The 18,159-nt window shown below is 35.1% G+C and overlaps 1 protein-coding gene and 1 long non-coding RNA gene across 2 annotated transcripts in view; one reads left to right on the top strand and one right to left on the bottom strand.

Moving 5' to 3' along the window:
- Window positions 1-18,159, bottom strand: part of khdrbs3 (KH domain containing, RNA binding, signal transduction associated 3) — a 453,020-nt gene that overhangs the window by 317,955 nt on the left and 116,906 nt on the right. The gene's annotated exons all lie outside the window — the stretch shown is intronic.
- LOC135771543 (uncharacterized) lies at window positions 8,519-12,030 on the top strand. Its single transcript, XR_010542962.2, has 4 exons — window positions 8,519-8,991; window positions 9,425-9,572; window positions 9,723-9,881; window positions 11,214-12,030. It is a non-coding gene; the product is annotated as an uncharacterized lncRNA (long non-coding RNA).

An 18,159-nucleotide genomic window follows, 5' to 3' on the forward strand; every position in this document is an offset into this window, starting at 1 on the left:
GTCATCCTAAATGAGATATTTTTGAAATGTTGTTGTTACACGTTAAGGATTTTGAATAATAGCAATGTAAAAATGCTACATGTTGATGTATGGTTGACAGACTTTGCCTATAGTTTTCTTTATAAATCTCCAGTGAAACAGTTTGAAAATTGACATGGACAGAGTGTGGGTCATCCTAAATGAGATATTTTTGAAATGTTGTTGTTACACGTTAAGGATTTTGAATAATAGCAATGTAAAAATGCTACATGTTGATGTATGGTTGGCATACTTTGCCTATAGTTTTCTTTATAAATGTCCAGTGAAACAGTTTGAAAAGTGACATGGACAGAGTGTGGGTCATCCTAAATGAGATATTTTTGAAATGTTGTTGTTACACGTTAAGGATTTTGAATAATAGCAATGTAAATATGCTACATGTTGATGTATGGTTGGCATACTTTGCCTATAGTTTTCTTTATAAATGTCCAGTGAAACAGTTTGAAAAGTGACATGGACAGAGTGTGGGTCATCCTAAATGAGATATTTTTGAAATGTTGTTGTTACACGTTAAGAATTTTGAATCATAGCAATGTAAAAATGCTGCATGTTGATGTATGGTTGACATACTTTGCCTATAGTTTTCTTTATAAATGTCCAGTGAAACAGTTTGAAAATTGACATGGACAGAGTGTGGGTCATCCAAAAGAAGATATTTTTGAAATGTTGTTGTTAAACGTTAAGGATTTTGAATCATAGCAATGTAAAAATGCTACATGTTGATGTATGGTTGACATACTTTGCCTATAGTTTTCTTTATAAATGTCCAGTGAAACAGTTTGAAAATTGACATGGACAGAGTGTGGGTCATCCAAAAGAAGATATTTTTGAAATGTTGTTGTTAAACGTTAAGGATTTTGAATCATAGCAATGTAAAAATGCTACATGTTGATGTATGGTTGACATACTTTGCCTATAGTTTTCTTTATAAATGTCCAGTGAAACAGTTTGAAAATTGACATGGACAGAGTGTGGGTCATCCTAAATGAGATATTTTTGAAATGTTGTTGTTACACGTTAAGGATTTTGAATCATAGCAATGTAAAAATGCTACATGTTGATGTATGGTTGATGTATGGTTGACATACTTTGCCTATAGTTTTCTTTATAAATGTCCAGTGAAACAGTTTGAAAATTGACATGGACAGAGTGTGGGTCATCCTAAATGAGATATTTTTGAAATGTTGTTGTTACACGTTAAGGATTTTGAATAATAGCAATGTAAAAATGCTACATGTTGATGTATGGTTGACATACTTTGCCTATAGTTTTCTTTATAAATCTCCAGTGAAACAGTTTGAAAATTGACGTGGACAGAGTGTGGGTCATCCTAAATGAGATATTTTTGAAATGTTGTTGTTACACTTTAAGGATTTTGAATCATAGCAATGTGAAAATGCTACATGTTGATGTATGGTTGACATACTTTGCCTATAGTTTTCTTTATAAATGTCCAGTGAAACAGTTTGAAAGTTGACGTGGACAGAGTGTGGGTCATCCTAAATGAGATATTTTTGAAATGTTGTTGTTACACTTTAAGGATTTTGAATCATAGCAATGTGAAAATGCTGCATGTTGATGTATGGTTGACATACTTTGCCTATAGTTTTCTTTATAAATGTCCAGTGAAACAGTTTGAAAATTGACGTGGACAGAGTGTGGGTCATCCTAAATGAGATATTTTTGAAATGTTGTTGTTACACTTTAAGGATTTTGAATCATAGCAATGTGAAAATGCTACATGTTGATGTATGGTTGACAGACTTTGCCTATAGTTTTCTGTATAAATGTCCAGTGAAACAGTTTGAAAATTGACATGGACAGAGTCTGGGTCATCCAAAAGAAGATATTTTTGAAATGTTGTTGTTACACGTTAAGGATTTTGAATCATAGCAATGTAAAAATGCTACATGTTGATGTATGGTTGACAGACTTTGCCTATAGTTTTCTTTATAAATGTGCAGAAAAACAGTTTGAAAATTGACATGGACAGAGTGTGGGTCATCCTAAATGAGATATTTTTGAAATGTTGTTGTTACACGTTAAGGATTTTGAATAATAGCAATGTGAAAATGCTACATGTTGATGTATGGTTGATGTATAGTTCACATACTTTGCCTATAGTTTTCTTTATAAATGTCCAGTGAAACAGTTTGAAAATTGACGTGGACAGAGTGTGGGTCATCCTAAATGAGATATTTTTGAAATGTTGTTGTTACACGTTAAGAATTTTGAATCATAGCAATGTAAAAATGCTACATGTTGATGTATGGTTGACAAACTTTGCCTATAGTTTTCTTTATAAATGTCCAGTGAAACAGTTTGAAAATTGACATGGACAGAGTGTGGGTCATCCTAAATGAGATATTTTTGAAATGTTGTTGTTACACGTTAAGGATTTTGAATAATAGCAATGTAAAAATGCTACATGTTGATGTATGGTTGGCATACTTTGCCTATAGTTTTCTTTATAAATGTCCAGTGAAACAGTTTGAAAAGTGACATGGACAGAGTGTGGGTCATCCTAAATGAGATATTTTTGAAATGTTGTTGTTAAACGTTAAGGATTTTGAATCATAGCAATGTGAAAATGCTACATGTTGATGTATGGTTGGCATACTTTGCCTATAGTTTTCTTTATAAATGTCCAGTGAAACAGTTTGAAAATTGACATGGACAGAGTGTGGGTCATCCTAAATGAGATATTTTTGAAATGTTGTTGTTACACGTTAAGGATTTTGAATAATAGCAATGTAAAAATGCTACATGTTGATGTATGGTTGGCATACTTTGCCTATAGTTTTCTTTATAAATGTCCAGTGAAACAGTTTGAAAAGTGACATGGACAGAGTGTGGGTCATCCTAAATGAGATATTTTTGAAATGTTGTTGTTACACTTTAAGGATTTTGAATCATAGCAATGTGAAAATGCTACATGTTGATGTATGGTTGACAGACTTTGCCTATAGTTTTCTTTATAAATTTCCAGTGAAACAGTTTGAAAAGTGACATGGACAGAGTGTGGGTCATCCTAAATGAGATATTTTTGAAATGTTGTTGTTACACGTTAAGAATTTTGAATCATAGCAATGTAAAAATGCTGCATGTTGATGTATGGTTGACATACTTTGCCTATAGTTTTCTTTATAAATGTCCAGTGAAACAGTTTGAAAATTGACGTGGACAGAGTGTGGGTCATCCTAAATGAGATATTTTTGAAATGTTGTTGTTAAACGTTAAGGATTTTGAATCATAGCAATGTAAAAATGCTACATGTTGATGTATGGTTGACATACTTTGCCTATAGTTTTCTTAATAAATGTCCAGTGAAACAGTTTGAAAATTGACATGGACAGAGTGTGGGTCATCCTAAATGAGATATTTTTGAAATGTTGTTGTTACACGTTAAGGATTTTGAATAATAGCAATGTAAAAATGCTACATGTTGATGTATGGTTGACATACTTTGCCTATAGTTTTCTTTATAAATCTCCAGTGAAACAGTTTGAAAATTGACGTGGACAGAGTGTGGGTCATCCTAAATGAGATATTTTTGAAATGTTGTTGTTACACTTTAAGGATTTTGAATCATAGCAATGTGAAAATGCTACATGTTGATGTATGGTTGACATACTTTGCCTATAGTTTTCTTTATAAATGTCCAGTGAAACAGTTTGAAAATTGACGTGGACAGAGTGTGGGTCATCCAAAAGAAGATATTTTTGAAATGTTGTTGTTACACTTTAAGGATTTTGAATCATAGCAATGTAAAAATGCTACATGTTGATGTATGGTTGACATACTTTGCCTATAGTTTTCTTAATAAATGTCCAGTGAAACAGTTTGAAAATTGACGTGGACAGAGTGTGGGTCATCCTAAATGAGATATTTTTGAAATGTTGTTGTTACACTTTAAGGATTTTGAATCATAGCAATGTGAAAATGCTGCATGTTGATGTATGGTTGACATACTTTGCCTATAGTTTTCTTTATAAATGTCCAGTGAAACAGTTTGAAAATTGACGTGGACAGAGTGTGGGTCATCCTAAATGAGATATTTTTGAAATGTTGTTGTTACACTTTAAGGATTTTGAATCATAGCAATGTGAAAATGCTGCATGTTGATGTATGGTTGACATACTTTGCCTATAGTTTTCTTTATAAATGTCCAGTGAAACAGTTTGAAAATTGACGTGGACAGAGTGTGGGTCATCCTAAATGAGATATTTTTGAAATGTTGTTGTTACACTTTAAGGATTTTGAATCATAGCAATGTGAAAATGCTACATGTTGATGTATGGTTGACAGACTTTGCCTATAGTTTTCTGTATAAATGTCCAGTGAAACAGTTTGAAAATTGACATGGACAGAGTGTGGGTCATCCTAAATGAGATATTTTTGAAATGTTGTTGTTACACGTTAAGGATTTTGAATAATAGCAATGTAAAAATGCTACATGTTGATGTATGGTTGACAGACTTTGCCTATAGTTTTCTTTATAAATGTGCAGAAAAACAGTTTGAAAATTGACATGGACAGAGTGTGGGTCATCCTAAATGAGATATTTTTGAAATGTTGTTGTTACACGTTAAGGATTTTGAATAATAGCAATGTGAAAATGCTACATGTTGATGTATGGTTGATGTATAGTTCACATACTTTGCCTATAGTTTTCTTCATAAATGTCCAGTGAAACAGTTTGAAAATTGACGTGGACAGAGTGTGGGTCATCCTAAATGAGATATTTTTGAAATGTTGTTGTTACACGTTAAGAATTTTGAATCATAGCAATGTAAAAATGCTACATGTTGATGTATGGTTGACAAACTTTGCCTATAGTTTTCTTTATAAATGTCCAGTGAAACAGTTTGAAAATTGACATGGACAGAGTGTGGGTCATCCTAAATGAGATATTTTTGAAATGTTGTTGTTACACGTTAAGGATTTTGAATAATAGCAATGTAAAAATGCTACATGTTGATGTATGGTTGGCATACTTTGCCTATAGTTTTCTTTATAAATGTCCAGTGAAACAGTTTGAAAAGTGACATGGACAGAGTGTGGGTCATCCTAAATGAGATATTTTTGAAATGTTGTTGTTAAACGTTAAGGATTTTGAATCATAGCAATGTGAAAATGCTACATGTTGATGTATGGTTGGCATACTTTGCCTATAGTTTTCTTTATAAATGTCCAGTGAAACAGTTTGAAAATTGACATGGACAGAGTGTGGGTCATCCTAAATGAGATATTTTTGAAATGTTGTTGTTACACGTTAAGGATTTTGAATAATAGCAATGTAAAAATGCTACATGTTGATGTATGGTTGGCATACTTTGCCTATAGTTTTCTTTATAAATGTCCAGTGAAACAGTTTGAAAAGTGACATGGACAGAGTGTGGGTCATCCTAAATGAGATATTTTTGAAATGTTGTTGTTACACTTTAAGGATTTTGAATCATAGCAATGTGAAAATGCTACATGTTGATGTATGGTTGACAGACTTTGCCTATAGTTTTCTTTATAAATTTCCAGTGAAACAGTTTGAAAAGTGACATGGACAGAGTGTGGGTCATCCTAAATGAGATATTTTTGAAATGTTGTTGTTACACGTTAAGAATTTTGAATCATAGCAATGTAAAAATGCTGCATGTTGATGTATGGTTGACATACTTTGCCTATAGTTTTCTTTATAAATGTCCAGTGAAACAGTTTGAAAATTGACGTGGACAGAGTGTGGGTCATCCTAAATGAGATATTTTTGAAATGTTGTTGTTAAACGTTAAGGATTTTGAATCATAGCAATGTAAAAATGCTACATGTTGATGTATGGTTGACATACTTTGCCTATAGTTTTCTTAATAAATGTCCAGTGAAACAGTTTGAAAATTGACATGGACAGAGTGTGGGTCATCCTAAATGAGATATTTTTGAAATGTTGTTGTTACACGTTAAGGATTTTGAATAATAGCAATGTAAAAATGCTACATGTTGATGTATGGTTGACATACTTTGCCTATAGTTTTCTTTATAAATCTCCAGTGAAACAGTTTGAAAATTGACGTGGACAGAGTGTGGGTCATCCTAAATGAGATATTTTTGAAATGTTGTTGTTACACTTTAAGGATTTTGAATCATAGCAATGTGAAAATGCTACATGTTGATGTATGGTTGACATACTTTGCCTATAGTTTTCTTTATAAATGTCCAGTGAAACAGTTTGAAAATTGACGTGGACAGAGTGTGGGTCATCCAAAAGAAGATATTTTTGAAATGTTGTTGTTACACTTTAAGGATTTTGAATCATAGCAATGTAAAAATGCTACATGTTGATGTATGGTTGACATACTTTGCCTATAGTTTTCTTAATAAATGTCCAGTGAAACAGTTTGAAAATTGACGTGGACAGAGTGTGGGTCATCCTAAATGAGATATTTTTGAAATGTTGTTGTTACACTTTAAGGATTTTGAATCATAGCAATGTGAAAATGCTGCATGTTGATGTATGGTTGACATACTTTGCCTATAGTTTTCTTTATAAATGTCCAGTGAAACAGTTTGAAAATTGACGTGGACAGAGTGTGGGTCATCCTAAATGAGATATTTTTGAAATGTTGTTGTTACACTTTAAGGATTTTGAATCATAGCAATGTGAAAATGCTGCATGTTGATGTATGGTTGACATACTTTGCCTATAGTTTTCTTTATAAATGTCCAGTGAAACAGTTTGAAAATTGACGTGGACAGAGTGTGGGTCATCCTAAATGAGATATTTTTGAAATGTTGTTGTTACACTTTAAGGATTTTGAATCATAGCAATGTGAAAATGCTACATGTTGATGTATGGTTGACAGACTTTGCCTATAGTTTTCTGTATAAATGTCCAGTGAAACAGTTTGAAAATTGACATGGACAGAGTGTGGGTCATCCTAAATGAGATATTTTTGAAATGTTGTTGTTACACGTTAAGGATTTTGAATAATAGCAATGTAAAAATGCTACATGTTGATGTATGGTTGACAGACTTTGCCTATAGTTTTCTTTATAAATGTGCAGAAAAACAGTTTGAAAATTGACATGGACAGAGTGTGGGTCATCCTAAATGAGATATTTTTGAAATGTTGTTGTTACACGTTAAGGATTTTGAATAATAGCAATGTGAAAATGCTACATGTTGATGTATGGTTGATGTATAGTTCACATACTTTGCCTATAGTTTTCTTCATAAATGTCCAGTGAAACAGTTTGAAAATTGACGTGGACAGAGTGTGGGTCATCCTAAATGAGATATTTTTGAAATGTTGTTGTTACACGTTAAGAATTTTGAATCATAGCAATGTAAAAATGCTACATGTTGATGTATGGTGGACATACTTTGCCTATAGTTTCCTTTATAAATGTCCAGTGAAACATTTTGAAAATTGACGTGGACAGAGTGTGGGTCATCCTAAATGAGATATTCTTGAAATGTTGTTGTTACACGTTAAGGATTTTGATTCATAGCAATGTAAAAATGCTACATGTTGATGTATGGTTGACAGACTTTGCCTATAGTTTTCTTGATAAATTTCCAGTGAAACAGTTTGAAAATTGACATGAACAGAGTGTGGATCATCCAAAAGAAGATATTTTTAGTTGTAAGTACACGTTAAGGATTTTGAATAGTACCAGGGCAAAAATGATGCATGTTGATGTATTGTGGACAGCCTTTGTGTACAGTTTTCTTTGTTAATCTGCTGTAATTTATTTTCATAAGTCACAAACAGAGTGGGGTCATTATGAAGAAGGTCGTGTCAATAGATAAAGTAAACCCTGTAGGCAAAGCAAGAAAGTAATGTTACAAAACATTTGGAAACATTTAAAAAAACAATATTTTTGTCAACAATTGAAAGTGAAATGTGTCATAGCCTACTGTGAATAGACAATTTATTTGTAATGTGTAATATAAAATACGTTGTTAATACGTTTATATTGTTATTGGGTAAATGAACCGATTAAATAGCAAAAACAATGACAGCCGGATGACGTCAAACACCGCGAGAGCAAGTCGAAATTAGCCTCCGTAATATTTCTCGAGCCGCTCTCGCGGTACTTTGACGTCATGCAGCCGTCAATTCTTTCGGCGCGCTAGCGAAGTCGAATCGCGTTGGTCTATGTCAGTTTTTTGGCCGCTGCAAGTATCCGTACCGTAATGTTACAGAATGACGTGCATCACAATTTAGGCGCCGGCTGGCTTGACCATGCATTTGCAGATGACGGCTCACTTGACGGGGGTAAATAACAGGCCTATCAGAAGAGAGGCTCATGAATATTACTATTACATGCCAAAACGACCTGTTTTTAGCAGAGCTCCTGAAAGAGGAGCTGTAAAAAATATATAGAGATTGTTTTTGGTACTTAAACAGCAAATATATATTCTTAAGGACATCATAACTTAAAATAAAACTCTAGAAAGCCTAAAAATACGTGACCTTTAACATTCGTTACTCAGTTTTCTCCAACCTTTGATTATTACAGCAAATACTTTGCTTGGTTTAAAATGTGCGATATAAATTCGACATTTTTAGTAGTAACTGTAATGTGTATCTGTTGTGTGTTTGATTTTTAATACCAGATGCACATGTGAAGTTAATTTACACCACGCAATATAATTCACGCAAAAGTACGTTACTCGTACTTGATCGAGATTTACACGTAGGCTTTTATGTAAGTTGGTAGTCTTATTCAAAAAGCCTATGAGGTCGTTAGTCAGTAGCAGTTATTTTTGACTGTTTTTAGCGCGAATCGCGTTTTGCAGAGAGACGTTGACAATCAACAACAGGTCAAGCATTTTCAAGTCTTCTCCAAAAAGTTAATAACCCGAAATAAATTAATTGTTTTATTTTTATCTTGTACAGGAATCATTCAATCGATGTACTTGTATTTCTGAGACAGTACACAACGCTATATTAGGTAAGTTTAACGACATGTTTTCTTGCAAACTTTGTATTGACTTAAGCAGTACTATCTGTGCATTTGTGAGGCTCATGCAAGTACACAGACACAAATTGTGATGCAAGCAGTGCTTGGCCTGTGTCTATTCTGTGTATTTTAATGCATGAAGAACAGAGAAATCTTAATGATGAAATAGCTTCTTACAAACATGTAGATTTCTCCACAGAAAACATTCACTAATAAACTGGAATCGTGTGGATTATTGTAATGCTTCATTTACATGTTATTTTGACCATGGGCATGTGCATAGTTCCAATTTACTCATGAAAATGTATGTGTTCTGATAACAGAAAAGTCATAGACCATTATCTAAGCATAACTGGAAAAAATACACCCTTAGAACTATTTATTTATTTATTTTATTACAGATATTTTAAATATATATTTTCAGGGAGGTCAGAGATGATTATCCTTGAGGGTCGTGTGATTTGTGAGGCCGTATACCCAAGATTTCGGACTGCAAGATTTCTACTGTTCGCAATGTACTACGTCTTAAATCTTCAGTATCCAGCATGTGGCACATTTGATTTTATTTAGAGGTATTTTATTTTTCTTCTTCTGTAACCTGTAAATTGCTTTCTCTTTTATTACTCCCTCATTTCAGCAACTATATATTTAATGCATTAATTAAATTAAAAAGGGTCGACTGTGTGTTTTTTTTTAATAAATATATTTATTAATACCCTTAGACAATTTGTCGGATAAACCCTGAAAAAAGCTCGAAGACCAGCAAAGTCAAGGTCGTTAAGAAAACTGGAAAGAATGTGAATAAGAAGACTGCTACTGTCAACCCAGAAGTTGCATCCCTCCTAAAGAACCTCATCCGTTTCGAATGGGATTTTGTCTAGGTAACTAAACTTAATTACCCCCACCACTTACATGCTTGCTGAAAGAGTTACCACCTCTAATCTACTTTCAAATTCAGTGGTAAGAGTGTATGTTAACTCTTAATTATACACACATAGTAGTCACAAAAGTGAATACACCCCTCACATTTCAGCAAATATTTTAGCATGTCTTCTCAAGGGGCAATTCAATAGAAATAAATTATATATACTTTATAGTAGTAAATATATATTTTAAAGTAGTCAACGTGCTCCTTGTATAGCAGTATATATTTACTGTCCTGGGAAAATACCTTAACATGCAGCCATTATTGTCAAAATAGCTGGCAACAAAAGTGAGTACACCCTTTACATTATGGTCATGGGCTATGACGTGGTTTGATGACATCCAACCTAAAGGTGGAAAAGTATTCCAGAGAGTGCATTCGGGCGTCAGAGTGGCCACTACTTTTTTTCTATAGCGTTGTTGGCAGGGCAACCAGAGCGTTTTTTGATGCTCTTGTCAGCAGCACTTGTACATCTGTTTTTGAAGCCAGTTTCTGCAAATGACGCATAGCACAAGGACTCAACTTCTTTGATTGACCCGTGCATGTCCTGTTCCGAGTGGAAACAGTCTTGGAAGACTTCTGTATGACCCTAGCCACTGTACTGGAACTCAGTTTCAGGTTGTTACTGACCTCCTTATAGCCTACCTAGGCCATCTTCATGGACAGCAACAATTCTAATTCTCAAATCATCAGAGTTGTTTACCATGAGGTGCTATGGTCAACATCCATTGGTCAGTATGAGAGAATTCTACTCAAAGCATCAAATTTGTACAGCTCTAATACAAGATAGACACGCATTGTCCTTACAAGCAGATGAAAACATGAATTATGAATAGGACATGTGGCTTTGCATGATTAAACCATATACATCTATTATCACTTAGGGTGTACTCACTGACTTGTTGCCAGTTATTTTGACATTAATGGCTGTATGTCAAGTTATGTTCAGAGGACAAAAAATCTCTAGTTCTATACAAGAAGCACTAAAACTCTGAAACATATCCAAATTTAATTTCTGTAGTATTGTCTCTTTGAAAAGATACTAAAATATTGCTAAATATGTGGGGTGTACTCACTTTTGTGACATACTGTAATTGTTCACTCCTTTCTGGCTAACTAGAAAATCACTTTTACACACAGCTGAACTGTCTGGTCTTGACCTGCAGTTCTGTTAAGATTGTGTTTTGTCTGATAAATTAAAAAGTGTTTTCAGAGTGTATGAGCACTAGCTTTTGCCATGTGCTATATTTTGTTACTAACATTTAAAAAAAATGTTTTCTATCTACAGACCTGGATTTCCTCTCAAGCCATAGCAATCAGAAGCTGGAGTAAGACACTTACATTTTTTTCCAACAATTAGTTTGATTAATGTGTTCTTCATTTCATGCCAGGTTTTTAAAATATGTTGTGCCGTGCTGGCAGTTTTTTCTTCTTGTTGTAAGTTTGTTTTTAGCTCCTTGAGTTGCACTTTTTTCTGTGATTTCTGTTTTTAACTCTTTCCCGACATTGACAAGTTTTTATAGCAATCCGTATTTCCGCTATTATGGCGCTCTTACCCAACTTATACAACCTGGAAGCAACCCCTCAGGTCAAACAATTCAAACTCTGTGTATGTTTTGATTATTGCTCCGGATTTCTATAAGAAGTCTTTTGAAGAAACCTACACATATTTGAGAGGTGGTAAAAAAATAACTAATTAAGGTAGGATGAATTTTTTTTATTGTTGTTTGAAAGCAGAGGGGTTTGTTATTTTATTTGATTCGATTTGATATATTGAAGGTTTAAATAGTTAAAGAAGAATGTTTTCTTGAAGGCATTAAACTTTTGTAAAAATCTTTTAAAACGCTGGCACTGGCTGTCAACTTTTTTTTAAAAACACTGGCGGGGAAAGAGTTAACATACTGTTAAATTCACTTTAACTGTTACTCCGTAGCTCCTTCAATAGCACTTTATTTTTGTGATGTGGTCTTACTTTACTCTGTGGTTGCTTTTTAATGGCACCTTTTCTCTGTGACAGTGCATTTATTGTTAAACATACTTGTAAATGTTTACAGTGCTAAAAGATTGTTTAAAGATTGTAATAACAGTTGTATTAATAAATTAGAAAATTGAGCACTATGTCAGTCATTTCTCTTTTTTTATTAGTTGTTAGGATATCAGACAGTAGAGTAAATATTAACTAACTTGTGTTATGTTTCACAACTTAAAAATGTAAGAAAACAAACAGTAAATATAGCTGCAAGCAGCAATGGCGGGCCCTCGCACGTTTTTTTACCGCTACACGATGCGTCCGAGAAAATGATGCCCGGTGGGCAAGGGCATCACGTGGGTAAACATCAGTGGGCTATTTTTAATGTTTTTACTGAGCCATTTGGGGACTGTAGGTAAAACAAAAACCCCACATTTTAGACAAACAGGGGTGCTAGTGAGCCACTTAAGAGACACGCCTATGTCTGACCTTTTTGTGCACACTTAACAGCTGACAACTCTGATGTGTGTGCCAACTTTAAGGTTAATCTAATCACACCAAGAGCCTTAAATATGCCTGAAATAAAAGTAGTTTGCGGCGTTGCCATGGGAACAGCGTTCGAGATATCAAAAATCCCTTCGCAATTTATCATCTACAATGTCTCAGCATCATGTTGACCAATTCTGGTGTTAATCGCATGAATATCCTAGAAGGAGTATTTAAAGGAACATCGGCGTCAACTGAAAGGCTTAAATATGCCTTTAAAATTAAAGTAAACTTTGACGCGTTGCCATGGGAACAGCGTTTGAGATATCAAAAATCCCTTCGCAATTTATCATCTACAATATCTCGGCTTCATGTTGAACACTTTTGGTGTCAATTGCATGATTATTCTAGAAGGAGTATATAAAAGTTCACTGCATGCAACTGTAAGGCTTAAATATGCCTTTAAAATGAAAGTAAAGTTTGACACGTTGCCATGGGAACAGCGTTTGAGATATCAAAAATCCCTTCACAATTTATCATCTACTATGCCTCAGCATCATGTTGACCACTTCTGGCATCAATCGCATGAATATCCTAGAAGGAGTATTTAAAAGAACATTGGCGTCAACTGAAAGGCTTAAATATGCCTTTAAAATGAAAGTAAAATCTGACGCGTTGCCATGGGAACAGCGTTCGAGATATCAAAAATCCCTTCGCAATTTATCATCTACAATGTCTCAGCATTATGTTGACCACTTCTGGAGTCAATCACATTATTTCTCCAGGAGGAGTATTTAAAAGTTTACCGCATGCAGCTGTAAGGTTTAAATATTCCTTAAAAATGAAAGTAAAGTTTGACAGGTTGCCATGGGAACAGCGTTCGAGATATCAAAAATCCCTTCGCAATTTATCATCTACAATGTCTCGGCATCATGTTGACCACTTCTGGTGTTAATCGCATGAATATCCTAGAAGGAGTATTTAAAGGAACATCGGCGTCAACTGAAAGGCTTAAATATGGCTTTAAAATTAAAGTAAACTTTGACGCGTTGCCATGGGAACAGCGTTTGAGATATCAAAAATCCCTTCGCAATTTATCATCTACAATATCTCGGCTTCATGTTGAACACTTTTGGTGTCAATTGCATGATTATTCTAGAAGGAGTATTTAAAAGTTGACTGCATACAACTGTAAGGCTTAAATATGCCTTTAAAATGAAAGTAAAGTTTGACACGTTGCCATGGGAACAGCGTTTGAGATATCAAAAATCCCTTCACAATTTATCATCTACTATGCCTCAGCATCATGTTGACCACTTCTGGCGTCAATCGCATGAATATTCTAGAAGGAGTATTTAAAAGAACATTGGCGTCAACTGAAAGGCTTAAATATGCCTTTAAAATGAAAGTAAAATCTGACGCGTTGCCATGGGAACAGCGTTCGAGATATCAAAAATCCCTTCGCAATTTATCATCTACAATGTCTCAGCATTATGTTGACCACTTCTGGAGTCAATCACATTATTTCTCCAGGAGGAGTATTTAAAAGTTTACCGCATGCAGCTGTAAGGTTTAAATATTCCTTAAAAATGAAAGTAAAGTTTGACAGGTTGCCATGGGAACAGCGTTCGAGATATCAAAAATCCCTTCGCAATTTATCATCTACAATGTCTCGGCATCATGTTGACCACTTCTGGTGTTAATCGCATGAATATCCTAGAAGGAGTATTTAAAGGAACATCGGCGTCAACTGAAAGGCTTAAATATGGCTTCAAAATGAAAGTAAAAAGTTTGACACGTTGTCATGGGAACAGCGTTTGAGATATCAAAAATCCCTTCGCAATTTATCATCTACAATATCTCGGCTTCATGTTGACCACTTTTGGTGTCAATTGCATGATTATTCTAGAAGGAGTATATAAAAGTTCACTGCATGCAACTGTAAGGCTTAAATATGCCTTTAAAATGAAAGTAAAGTTTGACACGTTGCCATGGGAACAGTGTTTGAGATATCAAAAATCCCTTCACAATTTATCATCTACTATGCCTCAGCATCATGTTGACCACTTTTGGTGTTAATCGCATGAATATCCTAGAAGGAGTATTTAAAAGAACATTGGCGTCAACTGAAAGGCTTAAATATGCCTTTAAAATGAAAGTAAAGTTTGACGCGTTGCCATGGGAACAGCGTTTGAGATATCAAAAATCCCTTCGCAATTTATCATCTACAATGTCTTGGCATCATAATCACCACGTTTGGTGTCAATCGCATGAATATCCTAGAAGGAGTATTTTAAAGAACATCGGCATCAACTGAAAGGCTTAAATATGGCTTCAAAATGAAAGTAAAAAGTTTGACACGTTGTCATGGGAACAGCGTTTAAGATATCAAAAATCCCTTCGCAATTTATCATCTACAATGTCTTGGCATCATGTTAACCACTTCTTGTGTCAATCGCATGAAAATCCTAGAAGGAGTATTTAAAAGTTAACTGCATGAAACGGAAAGGCATAAATATGCCTTTAAAATGAAAGTAAAGCTTGACAGGTTGCCATGGGAACAGCGTTTGAGATATCAAAAATCCCTTCACAATTTATCATCTACTATGCCTCAGCATCATGTTGACCACTTTGTTGTTAATCGCATGAATATCCTAGAAGGAGTATTTAAAGGAACATCGGCATCAACTGAAAGGCTTAAAAATGCCTTTAAAATGAAAGTAAAGTTTGGGGCGTTGCCATGGGAACAGCGTTCGAGATATCAAAAATCCCTTCGCAATTTATCATCTACTATGCCTCAGCATCATGTTGACTACTTCTGGTGTTAATCGCATGAATGTCCTAGAAGGAGTATTTAAAGGAACATCGGCGTCAACTGAAAGGCTTAAATATGACTTTAAAATGAAAGTAAACTTTGACGCATTGCCATGGGAACAGCGTTTGAGATATCAAAAATCCCTTCGCAATTTATCATCTACTATGTCTCGGCATCATGTTGACCACTTCTGGTGTCAATCTCATGAATATCCTAGAAGGAGTATTTAAAGGAACATCGGCATCAACTGAAAGGCTTAAAAATGCCTTTAAAATGAAAGTAAAGTTTGGGGCGTTGCCATGGGAACAGCGTTCGAGATATCAAAAATCCCTTCGCAATTTATCATCTACTATGCCTCAGCATCATGTTGACTACTTCTGGTGTTAATCGCATGAATGTCCTAGAAGGAGTATTTAAAGGAACATCGGCGTCAACTGAAAGGCTTAAATATGACTTTAAAATGAAAGTAAACTTTGACGCATTGCCATGGGAACAGCGTTTGAGATATCAAAAATCCCTTCGCAATTTATCATCTACTATGTCTCGGCATCATGTTGACCACTTCTTGTGTCAATCGCATGAAAATCCTAGAAGGAGTATTTAAAAGAACATCGCATGGAACTGTCAAAAAAATCCAGCTTTGTGACTGACACACTTCCTGGCGCCTGGTGGTGGCGCTATACCCGGGAGTCACAATAGGCACATCGATGCGATCGGAATCTTCAGACGAACAAACACCCTGCATGGCATCACAATAAGATATTTTTTGCCTTAGATATTAGACACTTCCTGTTTCTCTGAATTCGCCATAAATTCGTTGCCTCGCCATGGCAGAACCGTTCGAGATATCAAAAATCCCTTCGCAATTTAGCAAGTACAATGTCTCGACATCATGTTTACCACGTTTGGTGTCAATCGCATGCATCCTCTAGGAGGAGTATTTAAAAGTTCAATGCATGCATTTTTAAACAATCCAAAATAGCAGACTTCCTGTTGGGCGGAGCTTAAATGTTAGAGGGCGAAAGTTGTTCGGGTCGATGAGATCTATATGCGTACCAACTCTCGTACATGTGTGTAAATTTTTGCCCGATCTGTGCCCCAATGTTTGTTTTTGCATTACAGGGGGCGCTACAGAGCTCCCTTACCACGCCCGAATTCCAGCCTTTGCCGGGTCCTAATGGCCGACGACTCTGACATCTCTGCCAATTTTCAAGAGTTTTTGAGTATGTTAAGGCCCCCAAATTGCCCTGAAACGTAAAAAAAAATAAAAAAAATAAAAAAATAATAATAAATCCGAGCAAAAACAATAGGGCTTCGCACCATTCGGTGCAGGCCATTCTGGCCTGCTCCTCGGTGCTCGGGCCCTAATGAGTGTGTATAATTATAAGAAATTGCTGGAACCATTGCTGCCAGTACTTCACTGTAAAATTACGGCACAACTGTAAAATGGAAAACGGAGGCAACACTGTAAAATAACAGTATATGGCTGGAACCATTGCTGCCAGTACTTTACTGTAAAATTACAGCACAACTGTAAAATAGAAAACTGTAAAATAACAGCACAACTGTAAAATGGAAAACGGTGGGAAAACTGTAAAATAACAGCACAACTGTAAAATGAAAAAACAGTGGGAAAACTGTAAAATAACAGTAAATGGCTGGAACCACAGCTGCCAGTATTTTACCGTAAATTAACGGGGAAATTTCTTACAGTGTATTGATAGATGGTTCTGATTTTCTTTTGCGCTGACCCGCAGACACTAGCTGGCTCTAAGGGTCCTTTGTTCTGACCCCCAGACTGCGTTCTAATCTAACTGGTTCTATATGTCATTTGAATGTTAATTAAAAAAATTTGAATTGTCGGAGCCAATGGTCTACAGTGGGCAGCGCTCCGACATGTGGTGCCTTCACACTTTCTGGGAGTTCGATTCCCGGCTCGTGGTCATTTGCCGATCCAATACCCTTCTCTCCTCCCTGTACTTTCCTGTCCTCTCCAAAACTCACTGTTAAATAAAGGCAAAAACTGGCCAAAAAATATAACTTTTGAATTATGTTATGTTGTATTTGATTTTGGTTCAGAGTTACTGTACTTTCAAGTGTTTAGAAAAATAATGTTCTTAATTGACCAATCCCCTTGATTCTGTTACTAGTCCAACATTAGTTCTGGAATGTGTGGTTGTCAAGCTAGCCGTCAGGATTTTATCTGTTACAATATGTGCTGTTATGGTAGTTTCAGAGTGTAAAAAGTAAGTGGATCAGTTTACCCCGAGCTGGTTCACTTTACCCCCTTGATTTTTCTGGTCTGTCTCAGTTTACCCCTAAGCTGGGGTAAAGTGAGACACAAGACCACTTTTTTTAAAACAATCATATTTTTACTGCTCTTCGTCCTGAATACATTCTGGTCATTTCCATGTAGCAAATGTAAAAAATGTCTCACTTTACCCCACTCTCCCCTACTGACAGATTAGTGACATCTGGAAAAACAGGAAAAATTGTGGGAGGGAGGCAGTGAAGTTAAATGTCCCTTGGGGGATTTTGAAGTCATAATTTGCCCACTGGCCTATGGCTGTTGATTGATCTCAAATGAAAAGAATGCTGTTCAGAAACATTAATGACTGTAGAAAATAAGTGTATGTAAAGAATTGATATTCTGAGCCAAAATTCCTGTGTAACTGCATGGTCTAAACCCAATAACAGTGTTTTAATCTGTCAACAAGGATTACAGTAATTTGAGGATTTGAGAAGGTTCTATATGACATACTATATAAAAGCTGACTTCTACTTCATTTTATTACTGATGTTTCACAAGCATCAAAGATTAACAATATGCTTTTCATCCAATAAGACATTTAGTATATTCTCTTTGGTCACATTAGAAAATGTCTTTTCTATTATGAAGTGATTCATACTGGGACGTTTAAAACTAATGGAAAGCTAGCTGCTATCTATCTGAAAGCTTTGTAT

This window comes from Paramisgurnus dabryanus, chromosome 19 (genome assembly GCF_030506205.2).
Source record: "Paramisgurnus dabryanus chromosome 19, PD_genome_1.1, whole genome shotgun sequence".
Lineage (NCBI taxonomy): Eukaryota > Metazoa > Chordata > Actinopteri > Cypriniformes > Cobitidae > Paramisgurnus > Paramisgurnus dabryanus.